The sequence below is a fragment of the Episyrphus balteatus genome, chromosome 3, assembly GCF_945859705.1.
Source record: "Episyrphus balteatus chromosome 3, idEpiBalt1.1, whole genome shotgun sequence".
Lineage (NCBI taxonomy): Eukaryota > Metazoa > Arthropoda > Insecta > Diptera > Syrphidae > Episyrphus > Episyrphus balteatus.
In genome coordinates this window covers 4,639,757-4,666,084 of record NC_079136.1, presented here as the reverse complement: position 1 = coordinate 4,666,084, position 26,328 = coordinate 4,639,757, and the positions used below count along the sequence as shown (strand labels likewise).

At 28.7% G+C, this 26,328-nt stretch overlaps 1 protein-coding gene across 4 annotated transcripts in view; it reads right to left on the bottom strand.

Moving 5' to 3' along the window:
* LOC129915568 (octopamine receptor beta-2R) overlaps nt 1–24,029 on the bottom strand; it is a 390,029-nt gene extending 366,000 nt beyond the window's left edge. For all 4 annotated transcript variants that reach the window (XM_055995173.1, XM_055995172.1, XM_055995171.1 and 1 more), the window contains exon 1: nt 23,156–24,029. The gene's annotated coding sequence lies outside the window, so the exon portion shown is untranslated. The remainder of the gene's footprint in view (nt 1–23,155) is intronic.
* Nucleotides 24,030–26,328: the final 2,299 nt, after the last annotated feature.

Sequence of the window (26,328 nt, the reverse complement as noted above, 5' to 3'; positions counted from 1 at the left end):
TTTCATAAACCGTAATACATATTGACATTTCCTTTTATAATTTGAAATCATAATAAATGCGGCCAAAAAAATTTGAAAATAAATGCATATCATATTACGACCAAGTTTAAAAAACGACATGTTAAAATTTTTTCAATAATTTTTTTTTTTCAAAAATCTGAGTTCAATTACCATTCTTTCAAAAGCCGTTCATTCAATTAACTTAATTTTACATATATGACTTAGCTTCTAGCTTTCAAAAAATGTATATTTGAATATTGTAGGTATTGCCGTTGTGTTCAAATATTTTTTTTGTGTTTGAAGTCAATTAATAAGAAAATTGCATCTATCGCTTGAACTATGGAAGATTGTCCCTCACTCCCATATATTTTTTTCCTTGAATTTAATAGACAATCTTTTGGCATCAATTAATTTATGAAATTTAAGAAAAATTTTTGAAAAAAATTTGTTTTTGTTCACAAAAATCTTCAATTAAATTTAAAAAATCAAAACGGCAACACCGGCAATTTTTAATCTATATAGACTTTAAAGTATTTTTAATTACCGACGTTTGAAAAAAAAGATCATCAAAATCTAAGCTGTTCGGCCGGGTTCCCTAATATTGCCAATTTTTGAGCTTTAGTTACTCCACTAAAATATTAATTTTTATTTCATAAAACCTCTTTAGAATTTGGGATTAACGTTTAAATTTTATCTAATGAGAATAAAAAACCTTCAGGATTTTTGACTCTATCAAAGTTTTTGAAAAAAATTTGACTATTGATTGAAGTTGAACACATGAAATAGGCATTTAAAAAAAAAAACTTTACTTTCATGAAACTTGGCAAATTTATTTTTTTGCAATGAGAATGAAGGATCAAAAGACTCTATAACAAAAATTTACTTAAAAGGGTGTTTTGTTTAGGAAAAGGAGGGGTGAAGGTTAAAAAAAAAAAAAAACAGTGAAAAAGTCCTCAAAAATATTTTTCGTCAAAGGGTGTTTTTTGGGGGATTGTGTTATGTGTGATAAAGGTTCCATAACAACTGACAGAAATTGTTTTTATTTTTTTTTTTTAATTTGGTGAGTTACGAATTAAATATACATTTTCTTCATGTTTAATGGTGTATGTATAGAAAATGTGCGTTTATTCCAAAAACTAAGTATTTGGAATATATTGTATTTAAAATTAGTACCGAATTATGTTGCTTTTAGATTAGAAAGAAAAATATAAACTTTCTTTACAAATATCATGGTTTAAAGGGTGTTTTTTTTTATAAACAAAAATTGATTAATTAATTAAATTTGATAACGTTGTTACATTTGGGATACAATCCAAAAATAAAGAGATTTTTCAAAAGAATGTTGGGTGAAAGGGTGTTTTTTTTTTTTTTGGTAATTTTTAGTAATTGATTTCAATAAGCCAATGATTCGTGTATAATGTTTAGGAACCTATAAAAGTTCAATTTGTCATCATCGGAGACTAAAATAAAATTAATTTTTTAGTGAAAGGGTGTTTCTTTTTTTGGGGTATAAGTATTTATTATCAAAAATCAGTTTTTAAAGTAGTACCCAATTTAAATCCAGTAATAATATTATACTAGGGTAAGAGTCAAGAATGTTATGGAAACAAAACAATTATTTTGAATGAAAGGGTGTTTTTTTTTTTTTGAAAAAGAGAAAAGTAGAGATTTTGAACGGGAATTTTGTGAGCAGGTATTTTTGTTTCCTCAAATTAAATTCTACCTGTGTTCATTTTATAATAATAAAGTTATATAAATAAAGAAACTATAAATGTTTGAGAGAAAAATCATCAGGATTTGCACCGTACTATTGAAATCTATTGAAGAAAATATTTCTCCAATTAAAGAGAAGAACATAGATTTTAGTTGCCATTTTAGATTGCTTACAAGAGATTTCTTAAATAATAACAAGGATACCTTGACTATGGAAAGCTTACTCAAAAAATACAAAGTTTGTGGTATCAAACTTTCTTTAAAGCCACTTCTCCCTTTATTGTACTTACAATTAATATTAATTTGCAAAAATAAAGTTTCCGAAAACAACCCAAATGGGTCGTTTGGCTAAAATGACTTCGGTTATCTTCCCACAAGTTGTCTTCTTTGATTTTCCAAAAGAAAAAAAAAAGTGAATCCCAACAACCAATATTAATGTCTTGGTATCCCTTTAACTTAAAATAGTTTTTGAACCACAATTTATAAATCTGAGAAAAACCACAAAACAACAACCAAGTTAACGAGATAGCATGCAATTTATATAACTCCTTCAACTTAAAACAACCAACGGCAATGTACATAAAATGAACATCATCCTTTTAGTATCTTCGAAGAGGATAACTCTATCAAATGAACGATGCAAAATTGTCAACTTTAACTTAAGGATGCAAGGTCCTTAAAATGCAGTTTTAACAACATAACCTAATTATAACGAATTAAGTTCCTTTTTAAATAAAATTTTCTTTCTCCCAACAACAACGATGAAAACCTCAATTCTATTTATATGAGACGTTTAAGTATTTTGGAACTCGTAGCGAAAAGATGAAAATCATCATAAAATAAAATACAACTTTTAAGGGCAATTGTCATGAAGCAATATAATATCCTTTTCCCTCTCTCTCTGTAATATAACACAATATTAAATGTAGAAGGATGTCTTTTTTGTATGAAATTGAAATTTTGTAAAATATTCTACCATGACAATATTTAAACCATAATCCGTTTGCATTTTTGAACTTCGTTTAAACTGTAATGAACTTTATTTTCACAAAATGCTTGTTGCATTTTAATATTTTGTGTGCAGGTTAAAAGGATACTTAAACTGGGATTAGTCTTTTTGTATGAATATTTTTTGGGAATACGAGTGCATGATTTGGTTTCATAAATATATATTTTAGATAAAATATGATGTCCTTAGGAAAATATTCCTTTGTAAAATATGGTTTTGAGCTTATTAAAAATGCTTTTTAATAAAACCTCATTTAAAAGCGATATCATTTTTAAGCTTAAGCCTTAAAGTAATATTTTATTTTAAATTGAAATTGAAATTAGTCGCATTAATATTTCTCACTAAAATAAAATTTCTTTTGAAATTTAAGGATATAATTCCACAAGTTTTGTTGACTTCAAAGACAAATAAGAAATTAGAAAATAAATCTACTTTCGTCCAAGATGATTATTTTTCAAGTCTCTATAAATACTTTAGGACGGATTTTCGTTCTTTTATTTGTCTGGCTTTTTTCTAAAGAAGTTTGTAGGCTACTTAAATTGGAGTAAGCTTATATGATTTCTTTTTAATTTGATAAAGAAAACTTTTCCTTATAAAACTTTCTCCCTCCCTTAGAATTTTATATCTTTAAACTGAGTTTTAAATTTTGCTTAAAAAAACTCACCCTTCAATTTTTATTTATAAAAAAGTATATATCTTTAGGCTTTCAAAACAAATTAACTTCAGTTTATAAAGCTGGGCAGCAGTACCTAGTTAATAAAATTAATGGGTCTGCACCAGAAGATGAGAAAAAAAAACACACACGAACTAAAAAAAACAACATTCAAGATAATATCGTTTGTGGGGGTATGTAGTTGTTGCTCTTCACATTTTTAGCTCATTATTACTATGGAATGTTTATTTTTATAGAGCATTTTGTACTTTTTTTTTTTTTCTTCTGCCCGACATTCGTGTATGTTTTGAAATGATGAAAAAGAGAACAAAAAAAAAAAGTAACTACTTTCAACTAGTTTAAATTCTTTACATTGCAGTAACAATTTGTGATAGTTAAATGCGATATAAAATTATATTGCGTGTGATATAATTAAGTTCAATGAAGTAATGCATTTCCGTTTGTTGGTCTCTATGCTGTCTACACTTTTGTATGAGAATTTAAATTTAGCTTTAATGAGACAGTTAAGTTAGTTTTAAGTTTTAAAAATAACTAGAATTTGTTTTTTGTTATATTTACAAGATTTATTAAAAAATTAATTAAGGGCTCCATGATAGCTATTAAAATCCAAGATTAAAATGAAAAACAAAGCTATCCCAATTAATAATCTTTGCTCGAATTTTTTGAATAAAAAACAAAAAGGGTACATTTTAAGAATAGGTAAGAGAAAATAACCACAAATGTTCTTTTAATGCTCTGTAGAATTCAGAGAAAAATTAATTGCAAAGCATGTTGTAATGTTTTTTTTTTTTTATTGAAAAATCATCACTAGCCACAGAGGTACATACCCCATATCATTCATAAGATTCGTAAAATAAAGCCAATACTGTCCCATACATGTGGTTCACTGTGGTGTATGTGTGTTTTTTTTTTAATATTTCGGTTTGTTAGAACTTATCCATATTTGAGAAAATAATTAAATTAATATTTTATAGAAAGCATCAATCTTATTTGAAAAGGTCAGAAACAGGAAAATCTACACTACACACAATTCAAAAAAAAAAAAAAATTCTTCCGATTAGAAAAAGTTAAGATTTTTTTTATCATATATAAAAAAAAATAAAATTTTAAAAACATTTTATATTAAAAGTACAAGAACAATAATTGATTTTCAAAAAAGGGCCTACTACATTCAACAAAGCATACAATACAGTTACCTATGTGTTATGTATGTTCATCTATTCCATTGTAGATTCTAAGGAACTTATCATTATTTGGCAAATAATTACTTCAGAGCTACCTGCAATTTACTGACATTAGTATAGAAACATTGAATAAGTGGGTACTTTTTATCGATTCCTTTTTACTTTAATAGCCTATTTATATTTATGTCATTTTTGACTTAAAATTTTTGTCTTCGATGCAAAATAAATCAAAAAAATACTTCTCTAAATGCAACTGTTCAAATTAAACCTTAGTTTTGTGCTAACACGTCAGTGTTTTAAAATATTTCATATTCCTATAAAAAATCGAGTTATTTTGAATTTTCATGTTTAGTGCCTTCAGAAAACACATTTTTTTAAAACACCATTCATTTTAAGTACAAAGTGAAGTTTAGTGTTTACAAATTAGAATAGACTTTGCATAGAGGAAACAAATTTAAACCTGTATAAACTTTTCTTTTATTAAACAAAAATATAAAACAAATCGTGTAAATGAAAGGAATTCTTATAATAAAATCGTTGAAGATTTTTCAATACCCAAAAATTACACATACACCACAGTGAACCAATTTGATAAAAGTTTTGATGAACTGAAACACTGACGGGTTTCTTTTTCGTTCTGCCTCAAACAAAAGATCCGAAAGAAATATATTTAAAATAAATAAGGCCATACACACTTTAATAAAAAATAGGTAACTATGGCGTATGTGGAATATTATTTGCATTGTAAAACAAGTTGTGAGTTCAAATTCATTTCAAATGTTATTTTTTGAATTTGAAGAACGAATCTTATTTTTTTTATATTTATTCTCGTAGAGGTAGGTATACATTTTAAAATTCTTTACATAAACAGTTTTAACATTTAAAGAAACTTGTACTATAAGAGCAAGTTCGTGCAAGTTGGGCATTTTATTTCTTTACTGAATTAGAAATTACAATTTACATGCTAAATTGTACTTATCAGATATCTACATCGGGATCGGGTCAGAATTCTGGCTTCAAAATTCTGTTTTTCAAAATTCTGCTTTTTTTACGAAAATTCTGTTTTTCAAAATTCTGCTTTTTTTCTATTCTGCCTTTCAAAATTCTGCTTTTTAAAATTCTGCTTTTCAAAATTCTGCCAGCATATTTTTTGAACAAAAAAATTCTGCTAATTCTGGTTTTTTTTTTGTTTCATAGCAACTTAACTACTTTCCTTACTGTTTATTGTGTAACACTGTCCCAAACATTTGTTATAATGCATCGACTAACGTTCTTATAATTCACATCTATAAACCGTAGAAAACTATTAAAAACTAAAAAGAAATATACATATCAACAAAATATTCCTTTCTTAATCAATTTTTCGATAAATTAATAAGATTCTAATTATTTTTCGAAAATATTTAACATTTAAAATCTTTTCTTAATATTTTTTCATTTATTGCTTTATCAAACAAACAATGTGATTTATCAATTAAACAATGAACATAAAAATAACTGACAAAGTGAGTAAGTAATCAAATAAGCAGCGAGGAGATAATTTTAGAAAATTCTGCAAAAAATTAAAAAATGGTTTGGAAAATGTTTAAAAGCGCGCGTTTTTAAACATTTTCCAAAATATTTTTTAATTTTTTGCAGAATTTTGTAAAACAGAATTATGAAAAGCAGAATTTTGAAAAGCAGAATTTTGAAAAACAGAATTTTGAATAGCAGGATTGTGAAAGCAGAATTTTGTAAAGCAGAATTTTGAAAGCAGAATTTTGAAAAAAGAATTTTGACCCCAACCCATCTACATCTCAGGGCCATTTACTATACTCACATTTTTACTTTTTTAAGCCATCTTTGTTACTATTTTGTAGGTTATTAATATTTAATACGTTTTCCAGTTTTTTTGGAACGCATCTCGAATTCAATTTCAGAAAAATACAAGTTAATAGTTTGAGCTGCCTCTGAGCGGGTGAAACTAAATTTTGTTGGTAGTAGGTACAAATTCCATTTCGATTTACTTCCTTTTTACAAAAAAAAAGCAAAACAAGTAAAAAAAACTATAGGATATGAATTTGATTCTATTTGCAAAACCATTATGTACCCCAAATATGGCCTTGATGTTTCTAAAAGTAAATATTAAGTTTATTTGTAAGCAAGTTTTCTGTCAGTTTCCTAATGTCTATAATATAATATGCTTTATGCTTATTATACTTCTATTCAAACATTGAAAATAAAGCCCACCATCAATTTCACTTAAATTTTACCCAAGAGTAGAATATCAAAAAAAAAAAAAAAAATATTATTTACAAATCCAACAAGAAAATTACATTAGGGTATAATCACATCAACATCATCAGTAGCAGTAGCATCAGAGTCTCAGTCTATGATGATAAATAAGTCAATTTTGATATTATATTCACAGCCAGTCTATGAGTTTCATTATGGCTTATTTAAGTTGACTTGTTTCTGTGTTTTTTTTTTTGGAATTTTTTTTTTTTTTATTAAATATGATGATTTTCGCTTTCGTGTTTCCAAAATTGAACTTCAATTCAGAAAATAAAATATAAAATCAGATTAAGTCACGTTTTTTATGATGTTTTGACGTTCGCTTTTGTTTATTTTTTTATAATTTGTTATTATTTTTTTTTTGCTTTTACGTGATTTAATGAAAAGTGTCATACTTCTTGTCATTTGTATTTAAATATTATATACAAATAAATTAATATTTTTATATGACAAAGCCTTTTCAGAAGCAATTTAAAATTAAAAAATGTTTATAAAGTCAATGAACTAAAAATTAATGAATTATTATCTAGGTTACTTGAACTTTTTTAAAACTTAAAACCGGCTTTAAATAAATTTTTAAGTTGATTAGTTAATCAATGTTTTTTGCATTATGAATTATTTTTTTGTTCTTCAGAATTTCCTGACATTTTTAATTTAATGTAAAAAAAAAACGTTCTGTAACAAAGTTTAAATGTAAAATCATTACCCATTCCAAGACAGAAGAAGTTTTTTTTTTTATTTTTGAGTTATTTTGTGCAAATTCATCTTTCAAGTCATGTTCAAAAGTTGGAAATGTACCAAAGTGCATTTTATCAGTAAAACCACTCAAAAAAAAAACCATACACGTGCTGCACCCTATATTTGTGTGCACTTTATTTCCTCACATAAAGACAACAACGAACGTCACGAAAGATATATATTTTAACTTTGTCATACCATTAACTTTTTTTTTAGAACCATTGCCATCTTGTTTGTATAATATCTATAGGTACGTGATATTGCTTTAAGATGTTTTTAAGCATATAACTTTGATTAATTGGTACTTTTTTGAAGTTATACTTCTTATGGGAGGGTGAGTATGAAAATTTACTTTTTGACAAGAATGTCAAAGGGATTATGACGCGATCACCCTGGGTAGCAGGGCTGTCGTTTCACCTTTAGAGTAGGCAGTACTTTAGTATTTAAAAATGCAGTACGCCGCAGTACGGCAAACATAAAACACACAACACGTTGCAAGTTACATGTTTCATGTGGCAAGTTGCATGTGGCAAGTTGTATGTGGTAAGTTGCTTGTGGCAAGTTGCATGTGGCAAGTTGTATGTGTCAAGTTGCGTGTGGTAAGTTGCGTGTGGCAAGTTGCATGTGGGAAGTTGCATGTGACAAGTTGCATGTGGTAATTTCCATGTGGCAAGTTGCCAGGGTTGCAAAAAGCTCACATTTCAGCTCAGCTCACAGCTCAGCTCAAATTTGAGCTAGCTCACTTTTGAGCTAGGTACCATAGCTCAGCTCATTTGAGCTGAGCTGAAAGTGAGCTGAGCTGAAAGTGAGCGCCCCAACTTCCAACGCCTATATCTCGAAATTTTGAAGAAAATGAAAAAAAAAATTTTTGATGCCAAAAGGTAGCGGGGACTCTAACCTACATTTGGGTACAACTCTCATCAATGTAGGTCCACGCGTTCTCAAACCGGGAGAACTTAAAAGTAAAAAAAAAAGTAGGCACGATTCTGAATAAATAGGCATGATGTGGCGGTTTAACATGGAAGGCGATTTTTTAAAAATCTGATAATGTGCAAAGCGTAGGCCCATGACACAAGCTATCATTTGGCATCACTCCCAAAAATTGCTCTCAAGCGGTTTAGCTTCTAGGAGCGTTCAAAGATTCGGGGATTTTTCGAAAAAAAAATTTACCCCAACTTTCAAAGGCGATTTTCTCGGAATTTTGCAAAAAATCGAAAAACCGGATTATACCACTATCGGGTAGCTGAGAATATAAGCTTTCATATGGCACCACTCCCCTGTCTCTAGATCAAAGCGTTCAGCTCCCAGAAGTTTTTTCGCGCCCCCAACTTCCAACGCCTATATCGCGGAATTTTGAAGAAAATGAAAATAAAATTTTTGATGCCAAAAGGTAGCGGGGACTCTAACCTACATTTGGGTACAACTCTCATCCCTGTAGGTCCACGCGTTCTCAAACCGGGAGAACTTAAAAGTAAAAAAAAAATAGGCACGATTCTGAAAAAAAAGGCATGATGTGGTGGTTTAACATGGAAGGCGATTTTTTAAAAATCTGATAATGTGCAAAACGTAGGCCCATGACACAAGCTATCATTTGGCATCACTCCCAAAAATTGCTCTCAAGCGGTTTAGCTTCCAGGAGCGTTCAAAGATTCGGGGATTTTTCGAAAAAAAAAATTTACCCCAACTTTCAAACGCGATTTTCTCGGAATTTTGAAAAAAGTCGAAAAACCGGATTGTACCGGAATTTTTTTGTATAATAAAAAAAGAAATATTTTAGTAAAAAAATAGACATATATTTACTATTAAAAAAACCAAGAAAAAAGATCATGTGTTAAAATAATTCCATTAATAACTAGAACCAAACATCTTAAGCTATGGTGTTATATAAAAGTTTAAAATATCTTCATATTTCATTATACTTTCCAAATAAAAATCAATGTATCCCCTCACCCATCACAGCTCAGCTCAGCTCACTTTACCTTAGCTCACCCAATAGCTCAGCTCAACCATCAGCTAAGCTCACTTTCAGCTCAGCTCAAATGAGGTGAGCTATGGTACATACCTCAAAAGTGAGCTAGCTCAAAATTTGAGCTGAGCTGTGAGCTGAGCTCAGCTAACTTTTGAGCTTTGTAGCAACCCTGCAAGTTCCATATTGCTACTACTAGTGCTGAAGCACACACAATTCTCAAAAAATTACCATATCGTACATTTTATGCGCAATTCATTTACTTTTGTTAAACCGTACGTTCTGAACCGCACAACATGAGTAAATTTCACAGAATAAATTGAAAACTACATGGACGCAAGGATGATGAAAGAATTAATTTATTGTTCACTTGATAAAAATGTAAAAAAAACTAAGTGTGGATTAATTACTTCATAATAGAAATTAAAAATATCAAATGAAATTCATTTACATATACTGAATGAGAAGTATAACTTCAGTCGCGTGTACATGTGTACACACACTCTTTTTTTTAATGAAGAAACAAACATTTTGGGGAAATATTATTATCTATAGTCTGAGAGGTGGCGTTATTTATTTTTGAATATAATTAATTGATATGCATGAATGAAAAAATGTACTTAAAGAAGCGTCTGAATTGTTTTACTGATAAATGCAATCGAAACAAAAAGCGATATGAAAGTTCTTTTGCATTAAATTTATCAAGTAAAACAAATTGAATAGAAATTAATACAGAAAACATCAACTTGATATTTTTATTTGACAAATTTTCAGTTCAAATATTCAAACACATTTTCGAAATATTTTTCAGGAGTTTGCATAAAATGGTCCTTCTGCAAGCTCTTTAATTGGAACAATACCATTACTTGCCTTAAGTCGTACAAATTATAAGCAATGAATGTATTGATTAGACAACAGATAACCGAAAGAGAAAAGTGAGGGTAAAAAAAACAGTTTTTTTTACAATTTGTGATAAACGTACTATCACTAATACTGGTTTACAGGCCAAAATTGAGAGTCAATACCACTACTCTTTGTATTCGAAGTTTTAAATTTCTCGAAGTTTTTTTTTTCTTTCTATCGATATGGATCATTTAAAAATTAAATAATGGTTTTATTCAAAAAAAGGGAAATAATGTTTTACTAAATTTGTAAGGAGCATTTCTACATATAAGGAGTATCTAAATAAAATACTTTTGGGCGATTTCATAAACATTTAAAAGGCTTTTAAATTTTAGAGCGTAAAAGCCTGATAAATACTTAAAAGGGCATTATGAAATTGGACATTTGTTTTTTGCAAAATAAAATGGTTGAAATAAGGACTTTTCAAAGTTAACTGTTTTTAGGTTCTTTTGAAAAATATCTTTCAATTAATATATTTAATGACCTCAAATTATTGAGTATAGGCCAACAAATTATGGTAATTTTTTTTTATTATTTTTATCTTCAAAGGAAATATTTCGATTTTATGAAATTCGGGGAAAGTTTACTGCCTTATGATATTCCAAGTAAGATTTAATAATAAATTGAAACAAATTTTTCAATTTTTAGGCAAATAATTTTGTATATTGAAAAACATTTTTAAATTTATTTCAAAAAGTCCACAAAACAAAAACAAATTTTATTTACTTTTTCTTCTTATTTAAAAAACATTTTATATATTGAAAAACAGTTAATTTGTCATTTGATAAAGTGTCCAAATCATTTTATCGAGTATATAGCAGAGTGTTGGAAAATTATAATATTTCCTTTTAAAAACTTTTAAGCTAATGACACTAATAAAAAAGTGTATAACTTTTACTTCTAAATGATTGTTCTCTAGAAATCTGCAATTGTAAATTGTTACCTAAAAAAAGTCGATGCAAAAATGGCTACGGTCTGAACTAGAAAATATTAATGCAATATTGAGAAGCAGGCAGCCTTTCTGCCCAGTATGAAAAAGTTAATTTGTAAAAAAAAAAACCGAAACTAGGATAAATATAAATCTTTAAAAAAATTTACAGTTGAACCATTTAAAATATATTTTTATCATTTTGTTGATAAAAATTATTTTTTAAACTTGAAAACCATATCGTCGGCGGAAAGCAAAATTGTTCTAAGTCACAAAAATCTAATTTTACAGGGGACGATTTTTAAGTTTCAAATTGATTGAAAGCTATATTTTTTTTTTGCTCGTCGGTAATTCAAGTTATGTTTTTTTACAAGGTTTGTTTTTTCCTTTTGAAGAAACCATACAAACTTACTTCATTAGTAAATAAATTCTAGTTTTTAATTTTTTTTTTTTTTTTAACTAAAAACCCTAAATTGGACATAGCACAATGCCTATAAAAGTACGCACTTTCCTTAAATAAAAAGTGGACTTAGAACAATTAAGAATACTGGGGTCTCATTTTCAGAAAGACCAGTGTGTAATACTGGTCTGCAAATTTTAACTTTTTTTTTTCTCCTTCAAATAATTTTTTGATATTATGAAAGATTAGACTTTCATGAATCTAAATCTGGTTTCAGAAAAATTCTATCAGGTACCATTTTTGTAAAAATGATTTTTGAAAAATGTGGGTAGTTTCTAAAAAATCAACCTTTTAGATTTATTTGAATTCGTGCAAAATTAAAACTATTTGTAGCATTGAGCTCAAATTTGGAGGACTTATTCCTCGATTGACACCAAATATGTCTTTTTAAATTAATGTTTACTCATATTTTAAAATACTGATTTATAAAAAAAGCAGAAATATCGAAATCCTTTACTTTTTAGTAAATCCAACATGAACAAAAAGACCTTAATTATGGAAAATGTAAAATATCAACGCCCATTATATTTAAAAAGTCAAATATGTAAAGAAAACCATAATAAAATACTTAAAACAAAATTTTTACGTGTTTTGTAATTTTATATACTATTTATCTATTTAGAAATATCTTATTTGTAATAAACCATTCGATAAACTGCCTTGTAAAGCTTCAGGTTTGTATCTAATAGAAACAATAGTATACTTTTCTTATAGTTTTTGATGTGTTGAGTTAGAATCCGAAGTCGAAAAATTTCTATCACGTGAGGATATTCGCATTAAAGTATCACAAAATCAAGTTTTTTCTTAGAAAATCTCAAAAAAAACTACTATTTCTCACAAACCAGAGCTGACCGAAATTTTTTGAGTTCGGATTCAAAATCACCACTCTAAAGTCCATTAGAAAAGTATATTTTTGTTCTAGGGAGAAAGATATATTAATTTTTAGAGATCAGTTTTTTTTATGATAAGATATGCCAAACCTACTAAACCTACTTAAACTAAGATATCTCGGAGAAGAAAAGAGATATTGAGAAGATTGAAACTGAATTTGAAAGAAAAAAATAAGTTCTTTCATAAACCGTAACAATTTTAGTTGAAAAATATTACATTATGCCAAAATATTTCTTCGAAAACAGCACAAAAAAAATGGGGTTTTGAGATTTTCTTACGGGAATATCTAAAAAAAAACGTGACGTGCTAGATCAATTCTGACTTCGGATTCGGAATCAGCATACAAAAATCCTTTAGAAAAGTATAGTTTTATTTATAGGAGGATTTCCTTGCAGACCAGTGTTAAATGTTTTTATTGATCTAGCTTTTTTTTAAGACAAAAACGCCTTTAAAATTCGGAAAGAGCACCCTAAACTTAGTAAAGCTCTTATTTTACCTTTTTGTTTTGCTTCTTTAATTCCATTAAAAACGCAATATATCGAAATATATCGATACAATAAAAATAAAAATTGCGTTTTTAATGGAATTAAAGAAGCAAAACAAAAAGGTAAAATAAGAATTCTTAATATTTAATCCAGCAATACAAAAAAACGAAATATATAAATTAGTAAAGCTCCATCATTTTTTCATTTTTGATAAAAAATCAATTAAGATCAATTTTGCTTTCCACTGACGATATCTAATCGTCGTAATAGAGTAATTATGTTAAAGAAATTCAGGCCAAGAATCATCACAATTAGATTTTTTTCTTCTATATTTTATTTATCTGACTTTTGTCAGTTTTCATATTTAATTTCACAAAACTCGTATTTCCGACCAAATTTCATTTGGAAGAATTCATAATTCTGATCAAAGAAATATTTGAGGCTAAAGCCTAGTAAGCAGTTCGGAAACGAAAAATGTATGATTTTCAAGTCAAATTTTAGCTCAGATACATTTTTCCTATAATTTTGTATGAAAGCTAAAATTTAAAATTTAGTTTTTGAAGTTTGGAACAGACACAGACGAAAAATAATAGAATCTAACTCATTTCGGAAATTTCAATCTAAGTGTTGAAAAGCTGATAGTTGGCGAACTTGCCATGGGCTGGTTCATAATAAATTTCTAATTTTCAAAAAAAAAAAAAAAATAGACGACACCAATTTATACTCCTAATATTTATAAGGCAAAAGTTTATATTTTCTCGAAGCTGTTTGTTTTTGTGTTGGATTTATTTACTCCTGCTCAAAATTAACGCACACTTTTTTCTTCTTTAGTCATACCCCTACATCTTATTTAAAATGGCTTTTAAATTATTTGTTGTATTTTTTTGTGTTTGGTTATTATTAAGCAAGTCAGAAAAATGCTAAACTGCAACAGTATTATCAACCAAAAAAAGATGGACCAAATTTAGCAATTTAAGGTCTGAAAACTGATATTAAAATAAATTTTTGTTTTTTAAGAAAAAAAATTTTTTTTAAAATGGAAGCACGTGACAGTTCTTTCCAATAATTTTATTCAATACTTGGCATTGTCTCCTCTAGCGCTTATGACAACTTGGAGTCATCTATTCATTCCACGAATTAACATTTGAAGGTTTTATTGTAACTTTTCTTTCACTCCAATTTTCTGTGGATCAAGAATGCTTGGAGGTGGATTTCGGCCGCAAATGCACTTTTTTCAACATTTCCTAGACATGTTCTATTGAATTCAAATCCGAATATCTGTGTGGTCAATTCAAGGGTGGCATATTTTAATCTTGAAGATATTTTCAAACCACTCTAGCATGCATTATCGTGCATCAGACTGAACTGTGGACCAAATCTAGGGGTGATTGGAACCGCATGGTGTTCGAGGATATCAGTCAAGTATTTTTGGGTATTTAAAGTAGGTCTAGGAGAGCTCACTAACTCCGTAGGTGTTGTAAAGCAGAGTTTACTTCATGAAAATTTATGACTCATCTCTAAAAGGTTAGCGGGTTGACAGATAGACTTCAGCATATCTCTCCAAATCTTCCCCACAAACATTTTACTCCATAACTTCAATTTAAGATCACTCCTGTCTTATTTGAGAAAATAACCACGATACTGTGAGGCAAAGTAATAGTAGGAATTTTCTGTAAAATAAATATGATGTGCGTTAAATTTGAGCAGGAGTGTATATCTAAAAAAAATTAACTCATTAGTCAACATATACTTATTTCAAAGGAGAAAATACCTAACCCCCCTTGGGGCGCCATCTAGCGTCAAAATAAAAATCTGAAAAAATTAGGGGAAAAAAATTTCATTATTTAGAAACAGTTTTTCCACTTCGGAACTTGATTCAAAAATAACGAACACCCTAATACATATACTCATGAATGGGCATTGTTATCTCAATGCCTTCACAAACGATGGCAAAAAATCATCAAAAATGTCTGCTAAGTCATCGGATATTAATTAAATCTAATTGGATTGCTTATTGAAATCATCATGCTATTCCTTGATATCGTCTATTCACTATTAACACTTTTATAAATGCGATGGATCATAAGGCTTTTACTATATTAAGGAAAATTGATTGAAAGAATTAGAACTGATTGTTTTTCGAGGATATTGGCAGAAAGACGACTGCAGACAATACTCTATAGCTTTGTCTAACATTCTTGAATTTGAATAAATGATTAAGGTATGGACATACACTTCGCGTCACTTGAATAGAAACAAGATTTTTTCTTTAGAAAATAGCGATTGGCGCTTTGGTGAGGTAACTAAGTAGATTTTTGGTTTTGCATTTTCAAAGAGGAACTTTTAACAAACAATGTTGTAAAAACAAATAACCCAAAACAGAAACCGTATGGCTTCTAGTTGCGTTTTTTCGCATTACCTCACAAAAAACAGTGTTTTTTTTGCGTCACTTGAATAGAAACAAGCTCTTAAATTAGATAAAAATGATGAAAAATCATGGAAAACACTAATTATAGTAAAGCAATATTATGCTTTGACATTATTTGCACATTATAACCAATTATGGGCTACGAGCTACCAATAGGCACCACAGAAAATACATAAATAAAATTTAACATTGAAAATGCACTTCTACTGTACACAATCGTGGACCTAATTGGAGAAAGTGATAAAAGTGTTTGGTAACTTCTTACAAATTAAGAAAATCACATTTTCTACAATTTAAGGATTGAATAAGTGAAATAAACTTTCGTTTTTATCCGGAATGCATCTGTTTTGTTTTTATTGCGTTGTTTTTTCTTGAACTATCCTTGTGCAATCTCTAAGACGGTTGTTCTTCCACGTTCCTAAACTTGCCAAGAGCTTCTACCATTATTTCTTTGTAAAAGTTAGCATCTGTTTTTGAAGCGTGAAGCTTCAATTTTGCTATTGCACATCATAAAAACAAAGCGTATTACTATAACACATTTTAGTGCCCTTTATTGGCGATGCGATAAAGGTTATTCTTTTATAAACCAATGAAATAGGACTAATATTAACGTGGTCCATCTGAGTTGTTATGTTTTCCTTTAAAAAACCAATCTTTACCTCACTACTTTTCAGTTCGAATGCAACTATAAAATAGTTAACTTTTTTGTAATCTTAGAAGAACTTAAAATATTGTTATTTTGTATTTTGAGGCTTTTTTAATGTTGTGCACCTTTTATAACTTCCAGGATGGAACAAACCAACACGTTTCCATAGCACTAACACCACGTTTTTGACCGATTTTAGCGGCAAAGTGAAGAAAATTGCAGCTAGTTTTTAAGTTATTTTTTTCTCTGCTCGTGACTTGGGTCTCACCTGTCTTATTATTTGATTTGATCACTAGTTTACGATATTTTAAAATTTATCTCATCCAAATTTGGCAAATTTTCCAATATCTTTCTCGATTTTGCATAGTGCAGGTGCATTTTCAATGTTAGCTGCTATTTATGCATTTTCTGTGTTGCCTATTGGTAGCTCGTAGCTCATAATTGGTTATAATGTGCAAATAATGTCAAAGTTTAAGACTGCTTTACTAAAATTAGTGTTGTCCATGATTTTTCATCATTTTTATCTAATTTAAGAGCTTGTTTCTATTCAAGTGACGCAAAAAAAAACACTGTTTTTTGTGAAGTAATGCGAAAAAACGCAACTAGTAGCCATACGGTTTCTGTTTTGGGTTTTTTGTTTTTACAACATTGTTTGTTAAAAGTTCCTCTTTGAAAATGCAAAACCAAAAATCTACTAAGTTACCTCACCAAAGCGCCAATCGCTATTTTCTAAAGAAAAAATGTTGTTTCTATTCAAGTGACGCGAAGTGTATTTTCATCATTTCCGCTTCTTAAAAGACTTGCTGATTTTGTATTCTTGTTTCTCTCGAAGAGAAATTTTAAGAAATAAAATATTAACCACGGAATTACAGTTAGATTTCAATATTGGTTTTCAAATTTTGTTATCCTTTGCCGATAAAAAGTTACAAGCAACTGAATAAATTTTCAATACGAAAAATAAAAAAAAAAAAACATTCCACAAGACCTGAATGTGTTCTTATAAGACACACAAATGGCTTTCTTTCAATCTTTAAGAGTTCATTCTTTAAAAATGATAACCAAAGCTTTTTCTCTGACTATAAAAACATACACATGCCAATCCAATAAAACAATACTAAGATTAATGACAGTCCAAAGCTTTGACATTTATCATCACCTTTTTCTGTTGTTATTAAAATTAAATTTTTAAAGTGCACCTCAAAACAAACAGGTTCGAGGTGAAACTCTTTTCACCAAGAAAAAAATAAACAAAAATGAATCACACCCGAATTCACATTCTCAAAATGATATTCAAACAAATTTACTAAACAAGAAGATAAGAACAAATAAATAAACGTTTTTTATTTATTTTTTTTTTTTTTGTATTATTGTTTGCAATCAAAACTTTATAATTCATACAATGCCATTGTTCAAGTGTATAGCTACATAAAAACAAAAAAAAATAATATACAAACATAGGGTAGATATGGGACAATGAAAGAGAGGGGCTTGTCGGAAATTAAACAAAAAATTAATGTTCTTTTTGTGGTCTTAGTATAAATTTATTTACTAAGAATAATTAATGTTTAAAATAATGATGTGTAAAATTTTGTTTAAACACAAATTGACGGACAAATAGGAAAATGATTGTTTTATGTTGTTTGATTAATTCGAAAATAAAAAGAGTAATTACTCAAAATTATAATTATTTTTTCATGGTCGAAACATAAAACTTGAAGCAAGTAATTAATTTAAATATTTTGAAAAGTGTTGAAAATTAAGTAATGAAATATTTTTTTCTCGAAGCTACTTAAAGTCCAATAAGCAATATCAATTGTAGAAATATAATAGTTGTGACAAGCTTAATGTTATCAAGTGATGCTTTAGTTCAGAGCCTTACCCAAAATTGCACAAAAAGCAAGGGCTTTATTTTCCCTCGAAAAAAAAAACTTTTAAATTTGCTATTAAAACATTAATCAATAAATTTATTTTGCAAGTTTAAATTTTAAATTTAAAAATTTTGGACGACCTCGAAGCGTTGAATATTGTAAATAATATTTTGAGTACCTATTGGCTTGTAACCTGAGAGGGAAACTCTTTGAAGATATTCTAAAGTCGTTATCAAAAGAATGATTTTCACTCGACCTTATTATAAAAATAAATTGTTGTAATAATTTTTTTTTTAATACAATTTTAAAAATAAATTAACCCTTTCGGACCCAGCGTTACTCTCATGTAACATTTTTTTAAAAATTCGTAAAAAATATTAAATTAAACAATTTTTTAGGTAACGATGGCTTAATTGAAAGATAATAATGCCTAGTTACCGGATGATTACAAAAAGTTAGTCAAATATCATACCTTTAATTTTTTTTATCGAGAAAAAAAAAATTTTTTTTATATATGGTCATAATTTTGAAAAAAAGATATAAAAAATGTTAATGCAGAAAGTGTTTTGTTTTTTTGCTAAGAAGAATTAGCATACATTATAGTTTCATAAAAAGTTGTTTTCTCAGTTCTCCGACTTTTTTTGGTGGTCATAGGCAGTGCAGGTTACTTACATGCAACATGAGAAAAACACATTCGCTTTGCTATTTATTATTTTGGAAAATAACTTTTTGCTATGCATATTTCTTAGTTGTGATGTTTTTGACCCGATAATACCGAAAAAACATTTTTTAATATTGATTTTCATAGGTTCTCAAGTAGCACAAAAGTCTAAAATACACCAAAATATTTGGTGTATTTTTTGCACTTTCGTGATATGCATTTTGAATATAAAAAATACACCATTTTCTCGTATATAATAAACTCCGGTGGATAAAAAAATATACCGATTTTGGTGTATAAATGGCGCTAGTGGTATATTAAATGATCTGGTTTTTGGTGAAAATTATCCTTTTGAAATTGAAAAATACACAATAAATCTACGGATAAAATACACCATTTAAATTATTCTGATTTAAAATTTGAACCAAAGTTTATTTTTTACCTCAAACAGTGTGATGAATTCTAATTCACACCATTTGTTATGAAATAAATGTAAATGAATTTTTATTCACTTTCATAATATTGCCATAAGAAACTAATGGTTAAATATGAATTTGTTTGCCTAATTTTAAAACGAAACACATTCTGTCTACTAATTTTACATACTACCCCCTCTAAAAATCGAGCGCCCCAAAAATATCAGTGAATTTATGATTTTTTTGTTCGATTTTAAAAATCAGTTTTTCAAAAATTATATTTTTTTTGTTGTTTTTACATTTTTTTTAGAAGAGTTCTTTTATAATATAATAAACCGCATAGAAAAAACCAAATTGCGGGATAATTAGGTCGATAAATATACTATTATAGAAAACTAATTAATTGCTGTCTACTTTTTTAAATGGCGGCCATTGAAAAAAATGTCGTCTCCCACTTATGCATTCTGGTGAATTTTATGTCCACAGGGTGTGCTTTCTACACCAAAGAGAGTTTACCGTTTTTGTTGATTTCAGAATCGAATAATTTTATACACCATTAATGGTATATTATAAAAACAACTGAGTATCGGTGTAGTTTTTGCAACGAATCTTAAAAAAATGTTGAAATTTTTTACAGAAAAGACAGTGGTATAATTTTTATACCACTAATTTTGAGAAATACACCATATTTTTTCAATTTCCTCAATTTTACACCAAAATTAATGAATTTACACCAATTTATACACCAGTGTGCTACTTGAGTTGGGTTCGAAAGGGTTAATAGAAAAAATGATACGCATACGCCACAGTGACCACAAAAAAATAAGTATAATTCAACATCTAATATTTTCTCTTCTCAACCAATGTTATGATAAAATTGTCTGAAAACAACTTTTTGGGATAGCTGGTTCGTTGAAATAGTTGTGAATTTGATTGAGTGCAAAACGTATAATTATTTGACCCAGTAGGTAAAACTGGGAAAATCTCCTGCACAATATAAATTAGAAATTTAATTTGGTAACCGAGTTGTATGCTTTATTTATTTGTATGGATTCAAAAAATAGCAGATTTGAAACTTAGTAATCTATTTATTTATTACCCAGGTCAAATGAAGTTCAAACTTTAGCAATTTCTTGAACGTGGATTAAATTTTTAAAGAAGGGTCTAAAATTGTATTCTTAGACCAATGTTCAAGAGTGAAATGCATTTAATTTTGTCAGTACCAAATATATTTTACACCAGAGGGCACTATATTTTATTAGAAAAGGAGAAGAGTTCTTTATTTTTTGTAAAAAAAAAAACAAAACTTTTATCAGAAAATCAATAAGAAATATTTTCATGTTTTCGTTTTCTTTTTTTTTCAAACAAATAAATCTTCTTTAATTACAAAAGCTTCTATCAACGCTTTTTAAAAATGTTGAGCAATCAAAAATTAATTAGTCGAACGATTTGTTTTTCATCACAAATATTTTCAAAGAAGAAATTAAGATAGAGGGCATTTTTAACGTCGCTTTATGATTTATTTATTTTTTCGAAACAATACTTAAACGTCACCATGCATCGCTCTTTTGCTTAAATTAGCGCTTTTAAAGTGTCAGTTCGAACGTTACGTCAAAATAATTTTACCAATACTAGAAAAATTTAAAAGTGGTGTTAAAAAACAACTTTTTATGTAGTTTTTTTGTTTTTGTTTTTGTTTTACGTTTAAAATTAAAAATGGGTTAATTCTGAGCCTTAGAAAAAAAAAGCTTACTGAATTCACAATTTGTCTACTCAGTTATTGAAAAAATAATAATGTTGGGTTGCGGATTTGTAAGGGTGTTATAAAATACTATCGAATCCGGTTTTATTTTTTACGAAATTCAAAAGCATTGCCTAGCACATTTTGAATTTCTCCATAGTCCTAATAAAAACAAACAAAAATAATCTCGAAGCAAGTCTGTCCTTCTTAAGTAAACTTTCGATTTTATTATTTAATACCTAATTTAAACACAAATATAGAATAAGAAAATAACAAAAAATTATTTATGGGCTTAAAAAATATCTAAACCCAAAAAATTTTAAAATTTAAGTTAAAATTTGGTATTATTCAAACTTGTACATATGATGTGAAAAACTCTTAAAATTAAATAAGCCTTATCAAGTCATTGATATTTTAGAAATTTTTTTCTGAGGCAACGAATTAAATTTTTTGTTTCCATGAATTTTGTCTATGAATCTGATTTAGTTACTTAGATTTTAAAAGCCTGTCAACTTATATTTGTAAAAATTTAGGCAACAACACAGTTCGAGTTCAAGAAGTCACCTAAATTTGTATGTGTCGTTATTGGTCGGGTTATCACAAGAAAGATTACTCTTAATTTTTCTATGGAAGCCGGGTATTTTTCTGTTTCGGATTTCTAGGGTTTCTTATAAATTTAATAGTTAACCCCTTGTAGCCCCATGTGACATTTCTGTAACAAACCGAAAAAGATAGCCCAAAAGCTGTAAAAAACATATTTTTATTCTTTTAAAGCTTCTTACATAATCTTTAAGAATTGCTTTATCGAAATAATGCGCCATATTTCTAATAAATAGCACCAATAGTTTTTAATTGGCAGTTAATTTTGAAAGTTTGGCTTTTTTGGAAAAAAAAGCTACGAAATTCAAAAAAAATATTTTTCGTGCATAAACTAACGGGGTTTTATTTTTGGATTTTAGGAATGCGCCTAAAAATAAATATTAGATAGCTTTTTGTTTGAATTTTTGCATTTATATACAAAAATAAATTATTTAAACTTTTTTTTTTACTGCGTAAATTTCGAAATAACTAAGCAAATAATGAATTTATTGATTTTTTAAAATATACGTGTTTTATTATAGCTAAACCCCTTTCGATTTACATTATTAATTTTAAAATTTACGATGTTGGGTTACAAGGGGTTAAGGTTAATTTTATTTTTACTTGGTTATTTTAATTATTCTATTTAGCCCTGATTTTTCAATCCTCAGTTAGACTATCAGATGCATAAAGTTAATAATACAAAAAAACTAAGGTTTATCTGGCTAATGAAAAATTGGCTCTTAAGAAAATTCGGAATGGATTTAATTTTAGTTTTATTTTGAGAGTATTACTATTTACTACTTTTTCAAAATAAATGAGAATTATTTCATTAAATTTTTCTGCGTTATCAAAGGATTTTCTGAGAAACGAAATTCAGAGTTGATTTTAAATTAATAAAAAAAAAAACTGCCAAACTATTTCCCTACTACCCTAACATTTTATTCCATCTTTCTCGCAAAACTGTATATAGATACTCTTATAGCTACTCACAAAGTAACATCCGCAGAGATAACAAAGTATTTCAATTAGTTATAGCTACTGCGAGTACTGCCGCAATACAAAAAAATAGAGGTTGGAAGGTATATCAACTTATAGAGCGCACAGAGAGAGAGAGTAATTACAGTTTTCAATCATATTGAAGAAGACGCAGAGTCAACGACCAAACTCAACCTCCCCTATATTATATCCGATTTATCTGTGGTTCTAGAGATGAAAAAAAAAAAAAATTATTCAAAAGAAGTTCGAAGAATATAAAGCCTCATGAAAAAAGGGGGAAAAAACAAACCAAAATAAAAAAGATTCAAATCATCATCTACATAGAGAAGTCTCTAGTTCAAGCTAGCTTGATAGCTGCCTCATAAAATTATGCAATTTATTATCCACGCCACTTGAATGTGGCTTATACTCACGACTCACCCCAAAGCCCCGCTCTTAACCCTTAAGCCTAGCAATAGTAATATAACCAACATATATCATCCCTCCATAGCTTCAACATCTACAAAAAAAAACCCTCATCGTCAACATCAACATCAACATCATCAACCTTTCCCACAAAATCCACCCCTCCCCAGTCCCCACACAAGACTTACTCTCATTATGTTGTAAAATCCCTCATTCTATCCCTTGCAGCTCTAGTTTTGTATCCAATCCTTACTCCGAACAGCCGTGTGTTTTGCGCTTAGGTTCTTCGGTTCTTTATAGCCCAATGGCAGTAGAATGATGATGAAGGGTGAAAACGGGGGTAGCTCTCGCTCAGTAATCCATCATATACAATGCGAAATTGTAAGCTAAAAAACTTTTTTTTTTCAGATTTTACTTTTTTTTTGTATTTTTTTTTTTGTTGTTGTTGTTTTTTGTGAGATATTTAACCTTGCACTGGATTCTCACACAAAATTTATTTCAATTCAACAAAAAAATTAAGAGTACGCGCACTTAAAACACTATAAAGGTAATGATACCCGTTTTGTCGACCGTAAAAAAAAGGGTAGAAGATACCTACCCCACAAAAACAATTTCAAATCACTTCTTTTTATTCATCGAAGTTGTCTTAGAAGACGGGGGCGAAATTCGACGATAAGGGAGAACTGCCAAAAACCGTTACGATGCACTCTCGGATGCACCGGATAACAAAACAGAAAATTCGCCCGAGAACAAAACAAAAACCAAGAAAACTAGCGACCAAAACGGAGACAGACAAGCCTGATGAACCAAAAAAAAATTACAAACAATCATCCGCTTTTTGGTTCAATTAAGGGGCTTTTGGGGGAGGAGGTCTTGAAGCTTCTTCCTTCAATTTAATTGCTGAACGGTCTTCAACACCCGCGTTCTCATTTGTCCCGTACACGTTTGTCGTTGACGAGCCAATAAATTATAAAGAAACATTTTTTCCCTTCTTTTTTTTTCTCAAAAACGTGCAAGAAATTATTTTTTTTTTCTCTCAAAAAAAAAAAGACCAAAAATTAAAAAAAAACACAAACAACAATAATTAAAATAGAAAAAAAACTAATAAATAATAACAACAAACTATATGAAGAGGTTGTTTTAAAAAAATTTTTAGAATTTTTTTTTTTGAAAAATTTTCAAAAAAAATATATCAAAGTAAAAAGTTGTCAAGTGAGAGTGTGTTTTCCGCGCTGCGAGAGCTTTAAAACTGCGAATATGCGAATGCAGTGATATCCCGAGAAAAACTAGGAAAATCATCTGAAGATACAGAGCTTCAGACTGTTTGTAACCCCCAAAACGAGACCGAAACTATAGAGAGCTTTTTTCTTTTTCTTTATCGGAATCGAGAGAGTGACTGAATTTGTGGAGAATACGACCCCTAAATTCATATAAAAGGGGCTTTAAATTCATCAGAATGAACACAAGAAGCTTTTCTGTGTTGTTTTGTTGTTTATACGGGAGAGAGAAGAAGTAGTGGAGCAGGTCTTTACTCTGTGTAACAGCTTAAAAAGTGTTTACAAATTCCACTCACTCAGCAGTCAGCAGCAAGACTCTGTCTCTAGTCAGACTGGGGGATATAATCTCCCACGCTGCTACTGTGACAGCCAACCAGAAGAGTGAACAGCCAGCTATTAGATAGAGAGTAGGGCTATAACATGTTTAGAAGAATATCTCACAATCGGTTTTTTTTTATGCTTTTTTTTTTATTTTATTTTGGGGGGAATCGGTTCTTATGGTCTCTCTGTTTTGTATGTGCGAGTGGAAGAAACAAAAAGCCGCCGCCGAAGCTAGCTGCTATGGCGATGATGATGATGAGAGATGAAGCTTTGATACAACAATTTTTTTTTGAAGGTCGTCCCGTGACACTTATAATTTCTTATTCGTTTTTTTTTATGCTTTCAGTTCGTTCGTCTTCTCCTTCTGATATTGGTGAGTTGGTAGAAGAAACACCCTGTTGGGCTGTAAATATAGTTTTGCATTTAGCACACATGAGAGTAGGTATAAAGAAAGAATAGTATGCATTTGGGGGGTTGTTTCTCCTTTTTTTTGTAATTTTTTTTTTATTTAATGTATTCTTGCCTACTACTTTCTTAATAGTTAGGGAGCTGGTGGTTTAGTTTTGATTAATAGATTTAATGAAAAATTATTTCTTTAAATGAGTGTGTGATTTTTTTTTAAGACAAAGATGTATTCAATAGAAGTATGGGAGAGATAAGTATAACATTTTGTTTGGCAAGAACGATATAAATGTTATTTTGGGATGATTCATCCCTTAATTAGAGAGTAAAAATTAAATATCACATAAGCTTTGAGACGAGTAGATAGTTGATTTTTGAAGCTTGTTTTACATTAAATAAATTCTACAAATATGTAGACAAAAAAAAGAGAGGCGGCAAAAATATTGATTTTTATAATGAATTAAAGAATTATTTTTCACGCCTATATTACTGGTAGGGAATTTTTTTTTTTTTTTATTTTTGTGCCAAGGATTTCTGCATGGAACTGAGGATTATTAGTTGTTTTGAAAGTTAAAGTAGATTAATTTGGGTGAAATTATGTGACAATGCTTATAATAAATGAATATGAAGTAGATAGTTTTATTCCTCTATTAAATGTTTTATTAAAGGAATGGTTGGCACCCCCGATTTTTGTACCAATTATTGACACCCTTCATGCAATAAAGCATTTCACAAAAAATACTATGCCCCGGAACAATAAAATGCACGACTGGGTCGCACGAACTTGCTCTTAGAGTTAAAGTTGCTATGTTAAGATGCATTTTTAGAAAAAAAATTTTTTAAATCGTTATAGCCGTTTTTTTAAAAATCTAATTTTTTATAAATAATTTTTTGGAAAAAATGTTTTAAAATAAAATTGGTATGCCATTTTGTGTAAATCACTAATCAACATTTAAAAACAAAATTTCAAAAAAAATTCAATGTCCCGTTTTCGAAAATTTGATTTTTTAAAAAATATAAAAATTATTTTTTTTGGAAATTTGCTTTTTTTTTTAATATTTAGATTGTATAAATGCTTCCTCCCAAAAAGTTTCGTTGAAATCGAATAAACAATTTCGGAGATAATCGGATTTGAAAAAACGGTTCCATGGCAGGTACCGTTAATAATGATTTCCCAAAAAAAATAGATAGACCTTAGCTAACATTTGAATTTTTTAAACAAAATCGTTAAAGACGTTTTCGAGAAATTTCAATTTTACTAAAATCGGTATATGACAAGTACCGTTATTTTTCGTCCAAAAAAATTAAATCCAAAAACCCCTCTGGAGAGTCGCCAAATAACGCTAAATAACGCTAAATAA